Source organism: Drosophila gunungcola, unplaced genomic scaffold (genome assembly GCF_025200985.1).
Source record: "Drosophila gunungcola strain Sukarami unplaced genomic scaffold, Dgunungcola_SK_2 000090F, whole genome shotgun sequence".
NCBI classification, from domain to species: domain Eukaryota; kingdom Metazoa; phylum Arthropoda; class Insecta; order Diptera; family Drosophilidae; genus Drosophila; species Drosophila gunungcola.
The window spans coordinates 206,674-226,480 of record NW_026453252.1 but is presented as its reverse complement, the minus strand read 5'-3'; the positions used below and the strand labels follow the sequence as shown (position 1 = coordinate 226,480).

The following is a 19,807-nucleotide window of genomic DNA, read 5'->3' as shown; positions in this document are numbered from 1 at the left end:
ATATAATCAATCAATTTATTGCATATAAATTGGTCATACATTTTTGGCTAAGCCCCAGCGAAAACACTTTGCGGAAAACACCGCGAATAGTTGAATGCCACGCCCCCGCCCCGCCCGGCCTCTTGTTAAACATAACTCCTGCTTAAATACTAAGTAGTTTTGCCCATGGAGAAGATTAATTTGATTTTATTAATGAAATCATTAGTGGGGCAAAGGTAAAGAAAAGGAAACGGAACGGAACGGAAAAGTCCACGAAAAACCCGGGCGGCGCTTGGAGTTAATGTGGCATGTGAATGCCCGTAACTTTCCCCCTATAATTTTCCCTCCGATTTTTCCGGGCTCCAACTTTCCTCACATTCATTCATTTGGAGGGTTTTGCGTGTCGTTTTCATTTTTTTTGTCATGCCAAACGGCCATTTCATTCATTTTCGGGGGCCTGACCTTCCGGCCCGCATGTGTTGACCATTGAGGACGTAACGGTAAACAAATGCACTGAGCGAATTGGAGTATAACTAGAAATTTGGTTGGAAAAATATAAGAACTTTAAAATAATATTTAAAAATATTTTAGTGGGGCAAACAAATAGAAACGTTTTCGGCTCTTCAAAGAGAAATATTTTTCAAGCTGTTAAAATTGTATATTAATATGAGTTATCATTAAAAAAAATGTCCAACTTATCTTTATTTTCTATTTTTAAGAAAATAGTTTTAGTTTAAAATAATATAAAAATATATATATAAAATTTATGTAAATTTATATGTGCAAAATTTAAGTTTATTAAATTGAGTTAAAATTTTGTAAAGCGTTGTAAAAATTCTCTTTTATTTCTATGTTACAAAATGTAATTGAACGGTTATGTACTATACATAGATGGCCCATTTTTATCAGTGTATTACGGGACTGCCAACGACAACGGATGTGGTCATTCACACAAATTAAATATTTGCTTACGCTGTTGTAAGTGAAGCGTCATAGCAGGACATCAACGACATGGACGACAAGGACTTTCACTTTTGCTTTCGCTTTCTTCGGCTTCCAAACCATTGCCACTCCCCCACAACCCACTACCGCTCACTCGTATTTTATTCTGCGTTAAATTAATTGAAGCAAATTTCAAGTTCTACCTTCAGACAGCTGACAACTTGTCTGCCCCCGTCTTAGCCTCCAATTCTCCAATTCTCCTATTCCCCATTTCTCAATTTCTCCAGTTCTCTGGCTGTTGCTTTGCGTCCTTTGATGGACCCGCTGAAAAGGATTCTTCTCTGGGGATTTCTTCGCCTGGCAAATATTCAAAGTGACAGCCAATGAATGGAATTCAATACTCAAAGCCGATTTGAATCTATCAACTAGTTTCTATAAAATGGAACAAGTTTCTGTAAAATAATATATTTAAATTGTATCAAATGCTTGAAAGGTGAAAAACGGAGATGAAAGAAGATTAATGAATTACGAAACAGAAAAAAGTTATTGGCATTGATGTAAAAATCCAATCAGAAGATGGGAAACAAATTATACTTATTCTGTTATTGAAATATCTAGATAATTTACTACTCATTTTAATTAGATTGAGATTATAGTAAAAATATTAACAATGAACAAAATTTAGCAAAGCAATAACATTAAATAAAAAATTAAAATATTAAGTATTTGTTGAGGCATTTAAAAGAAAGTGATTTTCTTGTCTTTGATCTGCAATCCCTTTCTAATCACTGGAGTACTCTCCTGTTTAACAACTTACCAACTTGTCCATCAAATAAATGAACTCAATTGAGGCGAATTCTATCACTTGTTATCCCGTCGCACACTCCAATTCATTCAATTTCCTTTCACTTAGTTTTTTTTTCGGGATTTGGTAGGGTCGATTAAACTTTGATCTAAGCGCTTTCGAACTTTTCGGGTTGAATTTTTTTGTTCTTATTTTTGGTTTGGCACATTTTTTTTTCAATCGAGTCCAAGCCTAGCGGCTAAACATTTAAATAGATTTTTTTCTTGGGTTTCTTTGCCTTCTCTGCCGTTGTCATTGAGTGGACACGAAAACCTGAAGGATTCATCAGGAATTTTCTGTTTCGGTTTTTTTGTTGTTGTTCAGGCACCTTTGTTGCAAAGGGCTTAATACAAACAGCGAAATACTTTTGTGTCCTGTTTGTTTGCCGCGTGTGTTACCTATAGGCAAACAGATCAATCTATATGGCCTGCGGCCCACTGAAAATCACCCAAGCGCTCATACATATACAGATACACATATGTATACAAATCGTCACCCACGCGGATTTGCCATCCATGCGAAACAAATCAAATGTGGCAAAGGCTGTGCGGTATTGAGAAGCGTTGAGGCGCCAAACGTGCTGGCTAAATGTTAGTCCCCCCATCCGATAAATAACTAGATAAAGACACCGAAAAACGGTAACGGTAAACGAGCTTTATCTCAGCGCCCGGACCCATTCGCAAAAACGCGCCATTCAAGGCTGATACTTGTGCAAACACTGGGAAAAATGTGCCTACCTAAAAGGATGTTTTTGCAATAAAATCCCTTCTATTTAGCCTTATTTTAACATTGAATATTATTTAAAATTTAAGTGCAACAACAAATCGATACTTTATATCGTAGCGATATATAACACTGCATACATATGATTATCGATAGTTTTGTTTTATTTATATAGAATAATTAAGCATTATATCTATTTGAAATACATTTACATCTATTAATATTATTAGTGTGAGCACAACCAAAAAAAAAACAAAGTATCGTTTCGATATATAACACTACACATTTAGTGTCTATCGCTACTTTTGTTAAATAGGGCAGGTGAGAAATCTCCATAGTTTCTTGACTTTGTTTTTCCAAGTGCAGGACTTCCGCTAAGACAATAACCGATGCTAATGTATTGTACGTGTCAATATGGCCTCGGCTTTTGACTGATATCTGTCGCCAAGAAGGAGAAATCGGGTAGCATGAGATAGCCAGCTGTCGATTTGTGGCAAATAGCATTTCGTCCTTGTCGCCGCCGAAGTCCTTGCACAATGAGAAATGGAATTGCATAAGCCAACAAGTTGGCACGCCCCCTCGTCGGCAGCGCCCCCCGATGCTATCGATTAATCACGGCCTATCGATCGCCACTGGATTGATACTATTTGATGAAAAGACAAATGGCCGGCGTCTCGATTGGATTCCCCACACAGCCATAAATCTAGCCAAAGGCCTGATTTTGCGAATTTGCTGACCATAATAATGGTAAGGGTTACCTAATAACTAATTTGATCGATAAATCAAAGGTTTTTGCCAGAACACAATTTCATATACCTAAATTGAAATATTAATTTTTTTTATTATAAATGAAACCATTAATGAAACCTTAATTAATGACCACGTTTATAATGGGCTCCGGTTAGAAAAATATGTATATCGTTAGATTTTGGTATTGCAGAATTTGAAAGTTTTAAAAATCCATATATTAATTAGTCAAAACAAGCAATTTTAAAGCAAAATAACAATAAATATTTGTAGGTATCCCAGTGTTATACTTTTGTCCAAGTCTTAATTTCGGCAAGCCATTAAAAAATTGAAAAAAATCAACTGGACAATGGATCAAAGACTTAAACATACAGGGTTAAATACAGATGCATAGATAATTAAATCACAAAATTTAGGAGGTGGATTGTATTGTGGTTTACCAATTTGTAGAAATGTAAAAAAAAGGTTAAAAATGTACTCAAAATAAAAGCCAATATTTGTTAGCAAAAATCTTTTCCAAAAATCTTAATTGAAGACCTATTTCTTTGTTTTAGAGTGCAAGCTCTTCAACATTTTTATTGGGCTTCAGTAGGCAAGTGTCATGGTGTCACTCTGCCCACTTTTCCCACCCCCAACCCAACTTTATGTACTCCTTTTTTTGTAGCCCCAGCAGCCATTGTAAGCCTAAGTAAGAGATAAGCAAGTACAGCACATAGAGACACGTACATAGCGAGGATAGGAGATATATGGGTGATATATGGATATAGACACCTACGCAGGCAGGCAAACATTTATGGGCCTCCCCTATTTTGCATTATCCTTGTGTTCACATTTAAAATGAATCAAGGCTCCCTCGCTGTACTATATACACATATATATGTTTGCCATTCTGCCGGGCCATAAGCCTTAATGAACCCGTTCCGGCTTTAAGTGACACTTTCTCTATTCCGGATACCCAACCGACCATATAGTATGTATGCTTAATGCAATTTTCATAAAGTTGTCAAAACTTGGTAGCGCCTTTCATTTGTGTTTATTTTTTATGCCGGTTTCATATACTCGCCAAGTTTTTTGGCATATAAAAAGCAAAAGTTTAAACAGTTTACAGCTTACAGCTGGCCTTTGGGGCGATTCGAGAAAAGGAGTTGGTAAAAAAAAAAGGGGAGAGGAGGGTAAAGTGGGTAGAAAACACAAATTTATGTGGCCAACGCCCAGAAGGCGGCAACAGTTGTTGAAGGCCGAGGGGCCGAATGGGTGGCCACATCAAGCATACGCACTGTTGGCCGACCCACTTTCCATTCCCTTCGAATGTCAAAAATTAAACGAAGCAATAAATTATGGCTCTGTCAATGTATGCGGGTTCGTCCGGGTGCGTGTGTGTGTGTGTGTGTGTGGGTGTCTGTGCTTAAATATCCCTTTATATATGCAGATTTACCGAATCTCTTGGCCAGCAAAGGGTTAAGGGTTATCCGATACCCTGCCTTGTGACCCCTGAACTCCTGTTTACTTCGGGTGGTTTAGGTTCGATGAGCGGATTGATTTGCCAATTCAGAGTTGTGGGCGAAAGCGTGGACATCAATCATTGGGACAGGTTTTCTCTGTTCCAGACTGTGTCGTTAGCAGACCCTTAAAAGGGTCTTAAATTCCCAAACAACTTGCCACGAAAACTGTCCCACAAAAATGTATTGTTTTGTTAAATGAGTTCAAAACTAAGGAAACTGATTTTAGGAAATTTAGATTTAAATGCTCTGCTATCCATTTTATTGCTTTTCATTTATGGTTAGTAACTTATTAAACTAGTTTTTTGCCAAAGAATTAATTGAGCTTTTTATTAACTTAGTTTTGGTCTTTTATAATCTTATAAAGCTTTAAATCCCAATAATTGTTATTCATGAATGTTTTGACTTATTTTGACTTATATTAAATCTTAAATGTTCTGTATTCTTTTTTATTTCTTTAAATTTATTATTATTACGTATTTAAATAGTTTATTGAACTTTGTTTTGGCGTCCTATAACCAATGTTGTATTATTTGATATATCACTAATTGACTTCTTAACAAAGTTTAAAAATTTCAATAATCGTAGTACTTTGTTGCAGTACATCCTATTTTACTGTTCTTACAAAAACACGTTATTTTTAACTTAAAGTTAAGTCGGAACAAATGTATAGATTGCCGATTCTTAAGGTATTTCCCCGTCGTTACTCAACCCGAAGAAATTTTGGTCAAACGATTTCCTTTTTTCTGGAATTCGATTTTCCCGATTTGCAACTATTTGGAAACTGTGAAGTATGAGAGCTGCAAACTCTTGATAGTTTTGATAAATGGGTAGGAATGTTAAGGACTCCACCGTCCTTTGCCCATTTGTTAAAGGGGGTTTGGGTTGACAAATTTCAGCTTGTTCAAAGGATTCGCCTTGATTAAATATTTGTCATAGATGTTTTAAGTGCACTGCCATTAAGGGCGGTGCTTTTCCCCTTTTTTTATCAGACACACACTCGTGTTTGTCCTTATGTTAATGTCTTCATTTTGTCCCCAATTTCCCCCCTCTCCCCACCCCGTATTCAAAACATAACTCGGTCTTGTTTAATGCGCATATTTATTCCACTGCCCCGTTTTGTTGTTTTTTCGGATTCTCATTTTTATTTTGTCGTGTATTAAGTTAATTAATGCGAGGCATAAGCCGTCGCTGCTGCCATTTAGCTCGTCGTCCTTGTTGTCCTTCGTCAAGTCAATCACATGATAACAGAGCCAACAAACATTTCTAATGTTTTCCCAACTTTATTTCGGTGCCGTTGTTTTTTCGTTTTAATTAATTTTGAGAGGGATTTGTGTGCGGCTTATGAACTTAAAATATTTAACTTCGTTTTCTCTTTTTGATGGCTTTACCCAAAAAGTGGAAAAAAGAAGAGCGAAAGACATAGACAAGGGAGAAATGTAGAAAACAGAAGCTCAAAAATGTCGAACTCAGGTGCTGTGGGTGGCAATTAATTGATTACTCATGCGACATGTTGAACGATGAGGGATAAGTTGAATTTGTTTTCCTTTTGACATAAAATATGTCAAAAATTGCATTTGAAAGTAAGCTGAAAATGTAAATATTTCGAGTATTTTAAGGGCTTAACAAATTAATAAAGAATAAAAGGATTTTACCCAATTTTTTGCAAATTATTAAGGCAATTTATGAAAATTAAAAAATAAAAACATAAAATGTATGACACTTTAACAGCAACCATTTGTTTTAACCGTCAAATTAAAAGTCCTCTGTATCAAATATAAAAACCACCATGGCAAATTGAAGATTATCCGTGGCTTTTCTGCTTTGCATTTCCTTTCAACTTGTGAGCTTCTCTTCCGCCACCTTACTTTCTCCTCCCTTCTCATCATTTCTCCGCACTTTGCCACCTCCCACCACCCATATTCTTTGCACCCACACACTGACAGCAAATTTATTCCACATATTAAAATGCTGCCACTCAATAAAGCCAAGAATAAAGGCACAAAATATGCAAAAACAAGAGGAATGTCCTGTTTCTTTGGCCGATATGTTGAGGGAAAAACAATAACAAAATGTAAACAAATCACAATAAATAACAAATAGGCATTCGTCCTCTTGTTTTTTTCATATCCGGCACTTAACATCGTACGTGTGTGTGTGTGTGTGAGTGGGCGTGGCTAGGGGAAATTTTTTCAATTATATTGACAGCGGCAAAAGTTTTCCCACACGCCGCCCCTTATGCATAAATTTGAAATCACAGAAATGTTGTCTCTCTTTCCTCCTCCCCCTTCTATATTTAATATTTGTTACAAAATGTAAGATGTGCGTGTGTGTGTGTTTGCGACATGTGTAAATTTGATGGGCGTGGCAAATGCTTAATTCAATACGCATCAACAAATAATTTATGAATTTTTATTGAAGTTGCGCTTCTGTTTTGATGATGAGAACGTAGCCAAAAGAAATGCGGATCATAAATTACCCACACAAAAACGAAAATTCTGCAGACAGCATCAAATATATATATTTTTTGTTGGTGTTACAGAGTTTGTTTTTCGGGGGAGTGGAGTGCTTCTTGTTGATATCAATCCTGCCTGTCATTTTCTATCGCATCCATTACCGCAAAAAAAAATAAAATAGATAAATTATTCCAAACACCTCAGAGAAGAAAAAAGAAAAACAAAGCTTTAATAAGATAGTATGGTTATAGAAACTTTTAAAGGAGAACAAAAATAACAAAAATTTAAACAGCCTTTCAAACATGTAACTAACTAAAAAGCAGGTAAATTTTTACAATTTGAATAGTCAAACATTTGCTTAAATAAATGAATTAAAAATACAATATAATCCAGGGATAACAATTTTATTTATTCTTTTTCTACTAGTTGTTATTAGTTGTTTATGAAAAATATGCAAGTTACATATAATGGTATGTAAACAATTAACGGAGATAGCGGATAATTTATTAATCTGTCCCATCATTTTAAAATGTTTCTTTCGAGGTTAACATTTATTGACAAGCAAAGTACAATAGAATATAATTAGACTTGGTCTAGTTTTTGAACTCAAGGCTAACATTGTTTCGCTATTTTTAATAATCACTTTATTGCATCCCTTTTGCCTTCAAATAATTTGCGGATCAATTTCAATTGAGTACAAGATGGAGCTCATTAAAATGGAAGGGGTTCAATGGCATTGTCCGCCAAATCTGGGCGAATATGAAGCCATCGGAGAAAAGGGAGGTCAGGGTCGGGACCTCGTAAATCCTGTAAGTCCGAAGGGCAAAGGAGAGGATTTCTGAGGTCAGGCCGTGGCACAGTTGATTAATTCCCCATTTTATTTGGCATTTTTATGAGCAACTGCAGCCAAGCCGAAATCTTCTTCTTCGCTTCTCCAAAAAGCTCCTATGCTCTGTTTTTATACCACCTTCTCCTATTTATTTTGGTTTCAGCTCTTCAAAATGTTGCGATTTCGTTTGCTTTGGTTTCGGGTTTCGCTTTTCGGCTTGTTTTTATGCCACCTATCAAATTGCCACACGCAGCAACAAGGACACTGCCAAAAAAGTCCTTTTATTAAGTCAATTCCGTATAGAAATGAATTGCAATTTATTTGTATATATATTGTTCCTATTTTTGTACTTGTTTTTTTAAATTAAAATGAATTTGATCATTTTTAAAATTCGCATTATTATGATTTCTTATTGAGTCTTACATACTCTTAATTATTTTAAAATTTGACAATAAATTTTAATTAAAGTTCAGCTCTCACTTGCCGAATTTTCTCTCAGTGTCTCGGACCCAGACTGGATTCGGTGGTGGGTTAAGGATGGCCAGAGGTGGGTTACGCTGAGGTGGTTTTCGGGGCCAAAGCGATATTTTATTTCACCATTAATCGTAAAAATTGTTCGTTTTATTGCTTTGAAAGTGTTTTGCCGGGTGCCAGTCGCCGATTGAACTCATCTCCTTCCTCTTACCCAGAAACTTAGCATATGCCCCTTCTATTGTTTTATTTTATTTTATTTATTCCGTTTCCGGAATGACATGGAGCACAAACACAAAAAAAGAAATACAAAAAAAAAAAAACAAACACAGAAAATAAAGCAAACATCGCACAGGTGGCAATATGAAATTCGAGGGGGCTCGTCCTGCCAAATGTTATGCATAAATCCTCGTATTCCTGTAGGCCGTGTATCCTTGTCCAGAATATTCTATATATGGGCCTTCGGCACCGCCTTTGACTTTGACTGATGGCTGACAGAAATTTGGGAAAGGCAGCTGGTCCCATTTATAAATCACATTTATTTTTATCATTCACCAAAGCAGCTATGACTCATTTTAGCCAGTCCGCCCAAGAATTTAACCATGATAAATAAGTGAATATGTGAAAAATTTAAGCTTGTCACAAGAACTAGAAGTTAAGTAAATATGCAGGATACACAGCCCGAGTATAAACAAAAGAACAATATTAATTTTATTAATTTAAAATAATGTTAAAAAAAAGTCTTTTAACAAAGACATAATAATTTAAAATAATGTTAAAAAAAAGTCTTTTAACAAAGACATAATACAGACCTTCACATGAATACAAATTTATGCTTGAAATGTGGCCTATGCATATAGGAAAACACAATTAAATAAATTTAAGGAATACAATTAAATTGAAATATATAATTTATTTTATATATTTAAATTGATGCTAAGGAATTCCTTAAACAATGATATACAAAGCTTTACATCAATACAAATTTAAGCTTGAAATATGGACTATAAATGTTTAAAAACCACAATTAAATAAATACACAGAATAGCACAGTACAGTAACCAAAAATTTAATTAATTTTATTAATTTAGGTTGATGTTTAAGAAATCTTTAAACAACGAACAACAGAACTTCAAGACCCCCAAAAAAAGGAAGGAAAATCAATTTCCATAATTACGCACAAATAGTGTTGGAAAAAAGTGCAAAATCAGATGTTGGCACTATGTAAATAAAGCTGGCCCCATTTTCGCTGGCCGAAATTGAGGCAACAAATTTATTTATGCATTCAATTAGCATACAATAAGGGGGCGGAAGGTGCGCGCAGGGGCGTGGCAAGCTGGGATTCGACCGGTGATTGAGAAATTATTTAAAAAAAGTAAACAGCTGGCGTTGAAAGGAGCAAAAAAATAATTCTGCTGCTGCTCTTTTTGTTTTGTTTTCCTAATTTCCCCGCCCATTGAATTTCCATCCTTGGAACCTAAACAAATTTCATGGCGAGGTCTTTTTTGAGAATGTGGCCCCCAACTTCTACGTTTTTTATTTGTTTTTTTTTTTTTTTCGCCTTATTGGAGTACTTTTCAGCCGCATTTATTACTCATTTACAGACATTTTCATCTTTGCTCCTTGCTCCTTGGTCCTTTTTTTTTGTTTGCTTTGTGTGGGCTTTACTTTTGTTATATACTTTGGACTGTGAAATGAGCAAAAGTTTGAAATCTTTAAATGAATTTAATATGCACAAAGTATGAAAAATATTTTCCAAGCGTGGATGGGCTCCACATCATGGCCAACATTCTCGTCTGGCGTATATATGATTTCTGGATTATGTTTATTAATATGTTGATATAATAACATGTGCCCTCCCCCGCCCCCATCCCTTTCTATTTTTTGCTGAGTGTGTGTGCGGGTGTGAGGGTGTGTGGGTTGGACAGCTGCTATATGGCGTCGTCCTGACGGCAGCCACAAAAACCGCAGAAAAGGGTTCTGGAACGGATATTGCTGGAATATGGGAATATGGGATCCAAATGGTGGGCCCAAAGGGGCTTTGGCTTTGGCTCTTTTTTTGAAACGCAGTTCTGAGGTCGCTTTGAGCTCCTCTGCTAGAGTTACACCTCCAGTTCCCCCGTGGCATGTGGATATTGATGGAGGGATTGCCGGATTGATGGCAAAATCCCGCCCGAGATTGCGTAGGCAAATACGTTATTATCTATTTCTGATTTGGCTTACACTAGAGCTTTAATATTTATTTTTACAAGAAACTGCTCAACAGTGATTGATTTTGTTTTGCAACATGTGTGTACCTATTATAAATTTTATTTCTAATGCTTACGTTAAATTATAACTTAAAATAACAAGAGGTGATCGTTTTTATAATTTTTTGGATTTATCATATAAGTTTAAAATTGTACTTTGGATTCACATTAGAGATCGCAGTTTTTGATATTCGCTTGACCAATTTTGTTCTTATAAGTCTTTTTTTTTGTGCAAAAATAGTATTTTTTTATGAAACAGTCTGAATTGAGATGAGGAAAATATAAATCAAATATATACAAAATTAAAAATGTCTTTTCTTGCCTTGAAAAAAATATAATTAATTCACTAGCTGCATCAGCAAATAACAAATAAATCTTTATGTTTAGAATAAATTTAAGAATAAAATAAAGAACATTATTTTTGTCAACAAAAGCTAATACTAACAATCTTAAAGAGAGAGATTTTCTAAAGATGGAAATTGAATAAATTGCTTAGGAGATGGCCTCAAGAATCATAACATTTTAAGTACAACTAAATAATAATATTACTAACTTCCCACTCTGGTGACAGACTATTGAAGTGATTTTGATATGCTGGACATGATTCTAATGGCCCATTCCGTTTTCGTCCCCTCAAAGTTTTAAGGCAACTTAACCTTTGACCCAACCATTCTGCGACTCTGTCCATCGCCTTAAGCCGTCGCCTCCGCATTGAAGAACTTTCACATCACTGCGCCTTGTGCATTAATAAAGCATTAAAACCAGATAAAGAGAGAACGGGAATAAGACTGGTATTATTTTCCAGATTTAACGAATTGTGAAAAGGCAATTCCAATGAAAATGAAATATTTATGGCATCCACCGTCTCCATCAACTCGGGGGCATATTTTATTCAGCATTTTCACATGCGGCCACGCGGCGTATGAGCAATGAGGTGGGCAGTTTGGTTACACGGAATGCTGGTGCTGCGATTACCAATCAACAGCGAAATGCGAGTTATGTGGGGGCACACAAAAACATATCCCATAACAGGACACAGCTTATCGAAGGGACTGTTAGGCTCGAGACAGACGGAAAGCTCATATTATCCAGTGGAAATTAAGACGATGGTGAATCTGTGGGGGCTTTGATCGATAATTATTGCTAATAAGTCAAGGTCTTTAATAAGCTTGTCAGGTTGACTTTGATTGATTTTAGTAATTTAAATATTAATATGCATATTCTTTAACAATACAAAGATATTTTTCTAGTGCAGGGTTGCACTTTGCATTTGAAGGCGTATACGTGATTTGGCCTTTATGTGGCTACATCACGTATACGCCACCAACAGCTCTATTTTTTTAACTGGGCCTCTTTACACCCGCTTTGACCATTTTGCAAAATGACTGTAGGAATTTTTCCCATTTTCGCTTCGATTTGGAACTTTCTGTTTTTGTCAAGTTTTTAATTGCTGAGATGAACTGCGAATTGGGGGCCCTTAAAAGTTGAGACAAAAGGTTGCTGATGAAATGTGTGAATGAAAAGCCGCAATTTCTCCCATTAAAATGATTTCAGTAACTTATAAGTCGGCCTTTCTCCATCTCTCTTCGCCAATCCCTTCTCCATTTCAGCTTAGCCGCAGCCAAAGCCGCTTAGCAAATTATCAAACATAATTTGACATTTTGCCCAAAAACACCCACGCAAAAATAAACCAAAAGGAACAAAGCAAAAGAAAAGGCGAAAAAAAATCAGTGAAACCCCCAGATTTTTTTCGGCTGTTGGGGGAAACATTTAAAGAATTAATAAAGACATTTGTCTCAGTTCTCGCAGTTTGTGCCGCCTAATTTATTTATTCTTTTTTTGGCTTCGGAAAAGCCGCTTTTCTGCGGATGTATATTTGTGTGTGTGCGCCCCACTTGGCAGTTCATTTGGCTTGCTGCTCTTTGAATTTTAGTTCTAAAAGAATTGAAAGTGGGTATATTAGTTGAAGGTTTAGTGGATGGTTATTTTAAAAATGACAATTAAAATAAAAAACAATTTTAAAAATGTAAAATTTTGTAATTATTAGTTAATATATGATTCAAATTTAAAACAGAACAAAATAATTAAAAACTTAAATTTATTTATAACTTTTAAAGGGAACTATTAAGATTTTCAGATATATATAAAAATTGTTTGAGAAATTAATAACATATTTGAATAGTAAAAAATATGAAAAAAATTATTAAAAACCCAAAAATATTTAGTATTTTTAAAAGAAGTTATGAATACTTAAAATTGTTTGAGATTTAAGAAATTAATAAACAAAAGGATGAAAATAAAAATCCTTTGTAGGTTAAGTAGCTAGAAGGGTAAGCAGTAAGCTAAATTACGCTGTTTTATTGCTTTTTAATATTATTTGCCCCAATATGTTAGTGTTTTTCCAGAGTATCGCGAGGTCCTTGAATGGCTGTTGGACACTCTCGACTATTTGCTGGCAACCTAAGTAGCTTTTACCCCCACACACACTGAGGAAAAAGAGGCTGGAGAAAGGTCTGTCGATTTTTTTTCCCCGCTTTCTTGAGTTTTCTCAGTTGGCTGTTGATGTAGCCTAATGTGCTTGTATTTACTTAAACGCACAAACGACTTTCTCGCAGGACCTTCCCGTTCCTATTGTCCAGCATTAGCGCCCACTTTTCCCTTTCTGAAAACTCCCGTCGTCTGATGAGCAGCAAATTGAATTTTATTGACTTGATTCGCGTTTGCTGACCATTTCTGAGTGTGTGTGTGTGCTCAATAAATTGATTTCTGATTATCATTGCATAATAAAATGACAAAATCCGTGAGAAAAAAAATGGCTAGAAAAAGCGCAAAGTAAACGGCGAAGGAGAAACGAAGAAGAGCGCGCGTAGACAGAAGTTTTAATGAAGCGTATTAAAATTTAATTAAATAACAATTTGCACAAATGTAAATAAACATGGCGCTGCTTATGTAAAGCAGTCAAAGGAGCCAGCAGCTCCTGCAGGACACTCGCAAATGGCAAATGGCAACTGGCAACGCCCAGTGCGGCGAACTTTGGTCATTAAATTAAGTGCACGAGACGCCCGCCGTCGATGGCGCGCCTGGAGATGGTGGAAAACGGCCGGGAAAACGCGGAAAATCGGGGATGGAGTGGCGGTGCTGTGATGTGAATGCCGCGGCCACAGGTAGATCCGGAAAACACGAGGGCAGTTTATTATATTATTCCGGTGTTCTCTGTTTTATCATTCACTCTTTAAACAACTAAAAAAAAGTGAATTTTTATTTAATTATTAACAAAGATTCCTAGGAAACCAATATTCTCGTATCCTTTTATGTTTTCTAATAATGCTTTTTGTTTTGCTGTTTATTTTGAATTAACATATTAACTTAAGCTAAGCACAATGAACACTTTTTTTAATTTTTTATTAATTTTAAAGGCAATTAAAAAGTAGTTGTAGCTATGGATAAAAGTTCAGCAGAGCATATAATTGTTAATGTATTTACGATTTTAAGATGACAACGATTTCATAACTTATAACTTAAATAATATAATATATTAAAACCTTTTCGACTGCCCTTGCAGGTGTTGAATAAGCTTAGGAAGAGACCGCTTTCCCATAATTTTAGCCAGCATTTAAAGTGATTTTTAATTTCGCATACATTTTGTCATACACCAACACATGAGCAGCTTCAAAGGAATGCCACGCCCCAACGCCACCGACTCCGCCCCGCCCCCGCCCCTGGACCACGCCTACGTGTAACTGTTTCACCATCGGATCGCATCACTCATACGCCACGTTGAACGCGTTGCTTTTTTCGCAATGCCTGTCTGTGGTGTGCTTGTGCGTGTTTGTTTGGGTGTGGGCGTGTGTACGTGTGAGGGCGTGGCAGGTAAAGTCTTAATTGAATTCACTTTTTTCCAGTTTCGTTGGCCAGGCAACCCCCTCACCGAATTTTAACCCACCTTCGCCGCGAAAAAAATTCCAACAGAGCCTACACATACGCCGCTGTTGTTGTTGTTAAATAAGAAAATTTAATAAAATTCGTATTTAATTTTCTTGACTTACGCAATGTGTTTCCGCTTTTTGCGTACTGCCTGGTATTTATCTTCTATTTTTTTTGTGTACTAACCATATAGCTTAATACATTTTGTATTTATTTGGGAGTAGCAAGTATTTCAAGTGGAACTGCAAAGCGGCTTAAAATAAAATAGGCGTGCACAGTGTTATTTAATCAATTTGGTATTTATTTGCGGGAAATTTGGTTATTTTTTTTACCAAGAACAACAAATTTCTTTCTCTTAAATGTCGTCTAAATGATTAAGTCTAATTTGGCATTTAAAAACAAATAATTTTAAAGGAATTTCAAAATGAAACAGGAAGAATTTTTATAGCATATTTGAAAACCTAATTGGCAATCATAAAAGTTGTAGAAATAATGAATATTGTTATCATCAAACGATGCAGATACTAAGTTTAAAGAAAAAACAAAAAATGTCGACTTTGCATTTATTTTCTTTCTCTTGCTGTCTCTCTTGAAAAGCTCGTAAAAACGAAGAAACCAGTGAATTTTAAGCGGCTTGAGGTCAACTTTTTTATGGGTTACCTTTGCTGTCACAGAATTTTTCCCTACAATCCAATTTCTTATCAAATATTTGCACTTTTTTCAGATCCTGACACCCTCTTAAAAAAAAAATAAAAGTAACTTAATTTCTATCCGTTTTTATAGTAAAATACACAAAAAAATAAAAAACAAATTTATAGCATGCATTCAAGCGATTTGTCTTGAAAAAAAGGAATAACAATTGCGTAACTTGGGAAAATCCCAACAAAACATGCTAGTTTATAATATGTAACCTAGGTAGTGTTTATGGGTGTATTTGTGTGGGTTTCATGATTAATGTGAAATTTCTGCAAGGGTTTTCCCCAGAAAAGCCCTACAATTGGGCAAAAAGTGCATAAACAAAAACAAGTTAAAATGTAAAAAACAAGTCAAGTTTTCCCCAATTTAAACTAACAAATTATTTATTACCTTGCAAAACATATATATTGTACAACTCCTCACTGATCCTGAAATGTTGATCCCGATTAGCTGACACTTGCAATCAGTCGACGGTATATCAAGAGGCACAGGAACGGGACTCAAAGGATTCTTGGCTAATGACTGTGTTTCGTGTTCATTAGACGGCCTAAGCCAAAAGATAACGACCACGTTAGCTAAGGTGGCCAAAATGGGGGACGAAAAACGAAAAACCGCAGGCGCGGTGAAAATAAACGAACTTTCAACTTGTCGCCATGAATGAGAGGCGTTGCAGGAGTTGGGCGAAATCCCTTTGGGTAATGGCTGGTAATTATCCTTAATTAGTTGTAAAATATTGAAGTGAAAGTATTTCGGTTTTTTGCCATTAGCAACAAACTTTTCTAGACCCTTTTCCGTAATAACGATAATCATAATAATGGCATTATGCTTGGTTGCAAAGTAAAAATGCGATAACATCTGCGTCTCAGTGTTCCATGATGAATAGTCCTTGTATTTTATTTATTTTTTTTTTGTGAGTTTGCTAATGTAATTTTTCACAAGTCGAAAATTAATTACCACACAAAATTTGTTACCGCCAACGGGGATATAGTGAATAGTTGACATTGCTTTTAGCCTTAATGAATTTCGCCGAAAAACCAACATCAACTGAAAAACGCCATGGACCTTTTTAACTTTTGGCTAAATTTAATTTGCTTTTCGTTAGCTGAAAATATTTGACAAAATTTAATATTCCCTTTGGATACAGTTGAAAAAAATGTATGTGCTTAATATATCGTTTGTCGTTTTAATAATTAAAATATTTTGTCATAGTTCGTGCAGTTTAATATAGGAAACTAATATATTCAAAATATTGTAACGAATTTGTATAGGATCGTTTAAATTGGGTTGAAATTAAACGAAGTTACATTTAAGCTTAATCGCTAGTTTATTACCAATATCTTTCAGCCTGTTTTGTGTTTTTGTACTGCCAAGCGTTGACCAAAACAAAGTAGTTCCGCTTTATTTTTTTGGCGCGTTTCTCAAAGCCTGCTCATAAATTTAATTAACGATAATATCCACGCCCGCTAACCGCCATTGTTTTTTCGTCACAGGACACGCAAGTGGGTGGTTTTTGGGTGTTTTTTGGGTGTTTTTGGGTGGTTTTGGGTGGTTTTGGGTGGTTTTGGGTGGCTTTCCAGGTGGTTTGGGTGGGTGTGGCTTGCCAGAGTCAACCTGCTTAAGTGACATGCAAAAACAAGAAGAAAGTGTGCTCGGAAAGTGGTGAAAAGAAAGCATGGCATGCTTTTAAGCGAGAGTCACGCGTCGAGAGGGTGTCTTTGCTACCCCACTCCTTGCATTGAAAAAAAATATTTGAAAAGGTTTTACGTCATTTTGGGATTATGTCTTAAAATGATTTACGATGTGAATATTGTATGAACAAATGATTTTACAAAAGTTTTAAATATTTCTAAGCCCTCAGTGAGAAATTAATGGTGTGGAGAAATACTCTTCTTTTATTTCTATGATTATTTGTAGTATATCTCTAGACGAGCATATCTTAGTATATTTTTAGATAAATATTTTCTAGTTTTGGACTTATTGTCTAAAAGGATGATTTGTATAGCAACTTTCAGTTTGTTATAAAATGCATTTGAAATGGTTTTAAGAAATACCGAGCTTGAATTTGTTTTACTAGTTATAATATATCTTTAGAACGAGCTAATCTTGTTTAAATTTAATAAAAATATTGCCTAGTTTAATGGTAACTTTTTTTCAGTGTAGTAGTAGACCATGCTCTGTATGCTTGTCACTTGTCCAGCTGAACTTTTAGCCCGGCAGCTGCTTTGCCCGCCAACATGCCAAATGGGTGGAAAAGAGGGGTGGTTGGTGTGGTGGGGGAGCAGACAGCTGGCAGGCAGACGACACCATCGCCATCATAATCATCATCAGCATCAACATCATCAGCATCGCGACCAGCTCTTCTCACCCCTCCCACTCCGTATTTTATTGTTTTGCACTGCCTGAGCGACGGCTGCTAATTAAAATGGTATGCAGGCGTGGGAGCATCAGCTTTAGTGCAGTTTTGCCAAGGAAAAAAAATGTTTTTTCCTTTTGGCCAACATGGGCCGCCGCAAGTAAGCCGTGTGACAGGGAGAGCCGAGGGATAAGTGTTAAACGTTTTGTGAAAATGGATGTCATGTTTCGAATTAGCTGGATTTTATTTCGCTAGTTAAAATAATTTTAAGGACAATAATAAACAAATTCATGTGTATATTAAAAGAATTCTCTTAAATACCTTAATATATAAAAATAATATAAATATTTTTAGAATAAAAATTAATTCAAAACTCTAACGATATAAAACTTTCTAGAGTTTAAAAAAATTTATTCAATTAAATAACTGTTTAAACAAAAAAACTTTTCTTTTTGGAGTTTTTTATTTTTTTTTTTTCATTTTAGCATCTTATCTATCTTTTTATAAAACTATTTCTTATGTTTTTTCTGGTTGTTACTTAATTTAATTTTATTTAACCCAAACTATATTGACAGAGATTTATTCAATACCATTTTTTCCAAATTTTTAAGCAGCTTTTATTTCTTTTAGATAGGTTTGGAGCACATCTTAAAATGCACACTTTTTACATTGATATCACAGAATCTCAGGTGCCTGTGCTTATTTCCCAGCTGACTGTTTATCTCCGTTTTCCCCGAGAAGCTTGTGACTTGCCCTAATTGCATTTTCTTGTAGCTTAGTTTCACCATCCGCTTTTGGACCTGTCACCATTTTTTTGCCATTGTTTTTTCGGGCCGAGAACTAATGCCAACTTAATTTTCCAATTTACACGATAGCCGAATAATGGGGAAAACAGTTGGCAGGGAAAGTGAAAATGTTGGCATAATTTGTTGAATGAAAGGGTGTAGTTTACCCAGAGGGCAAGGCTAATTTATTTAAATTTTTCTTCTTTTTTTGTTTCCCTTTTTTTTTTGTCGCACAAGTGCACGTGACGACTTCCGTCTGCATTTATTATTACGACTTTGCCAAAAAGTCGGCTACTCTTTTCTGGCTTCAGCCATTTTTCTTTGGCTTTCCCATTTTCCTTGGCTGTGATTGGAGCAGAATGCACGCAACTTGGCTTAGCTGCGACAAATTTATTGTTCCGAGTGCATTACATTTGCCCAAGAACCCCCACAACCCCGGAAAATGGCCAGCACTTAAATAAATTTATGAAAATATGCAATCTGCAAGAGCGTGTTGCAGGCAATTCTCGGTTTTTCCCAGCCAATGAAAATGCTAATGCCGAAAAAATGGAGAGGAGAAAAATCAGTTAAAGTGCAGGATTAGTTGGTCGGTGCTCGGCAGCAGTATGAATTTCAATTTTATCCGCAAAACATATACAAATGCAATCTAGGAAAACACAACTACATATAAAAAAGGGTGGGCTTTCCGAAAGTGCGGGATATTTATCACACTACTTTGCCTTGATCAAGGTTGCAATAGAGTTGCTAATTAAGTTGTTTACTCTGCACTTAAAAAATATTGTAACTGAATTGTTATTGTTTCAAACCGCTGTACTGAAATAATACGGTTTGAAACCAGTTTTATTGTTATTTATTATGCTGCATAAGAAATCATTGGCTATTTTATATTTTTTGTTGTGTTTTTCTTAAATCATTCATTTAGTATGCTTTAAGCTCCGAAAATCTCTGGAATAAATTCCCATTTACATATTTTTGTTAAGTCTAATTCAAGCTTGTGACGCAATTCGCATGCGTTGACTATTTTGCCAGCGAAAAGTTTCTATTTTTCATCAGCTTTTCCAGCCAATTGACTTGTTTGTTTGAACTTCGAACGTGCAAATTTTCCATTGTCATGTGTCAATGGCCCGCCGTCAGTGTTACCCAACACCGTCTTCTTACAGCCCACCATTTTCGAAAAGATCTCCACCCTCCCCCCCCTTGAATTTTACGCCATGAATTTTCCCCCTTTTTCCAAAGTCTTTGCTCTCTGCTGGAGCCTGAGCCAAATCACTTGCAATTTGACTAGACGATGTCGCGACAATTTTTGTTCT

General features: G+C 35.6%; 1 protein-coding gene across 4 annotated transcripts in view; it reads left to right on the top strand.

Moving 5' to 3' along the window:
* The window catches only part of LOC128265040 (allatostatin-A receptor), a 94,679-nt gene that overhangs the window by 9,836 nt on the left and 65,036 nt on the right, over nt 1–19,807 (top strand). The window contains exon 1 of one of the 4 annotated variants that reach the window (XM_053000815.1): nt 13,236–13,250. The exons of the other annotated variants lie outside the window; for them this stretch is intronic. The gene's annotated coding sequence lies outside the window, so the exon portion shown is untranslated. Of the gene's footprint in view, nt 1–13,235; nt 13,251–19,807 lie in introns of those variants that run through there. 4 annotated transcript variants of the gene reach the window in all.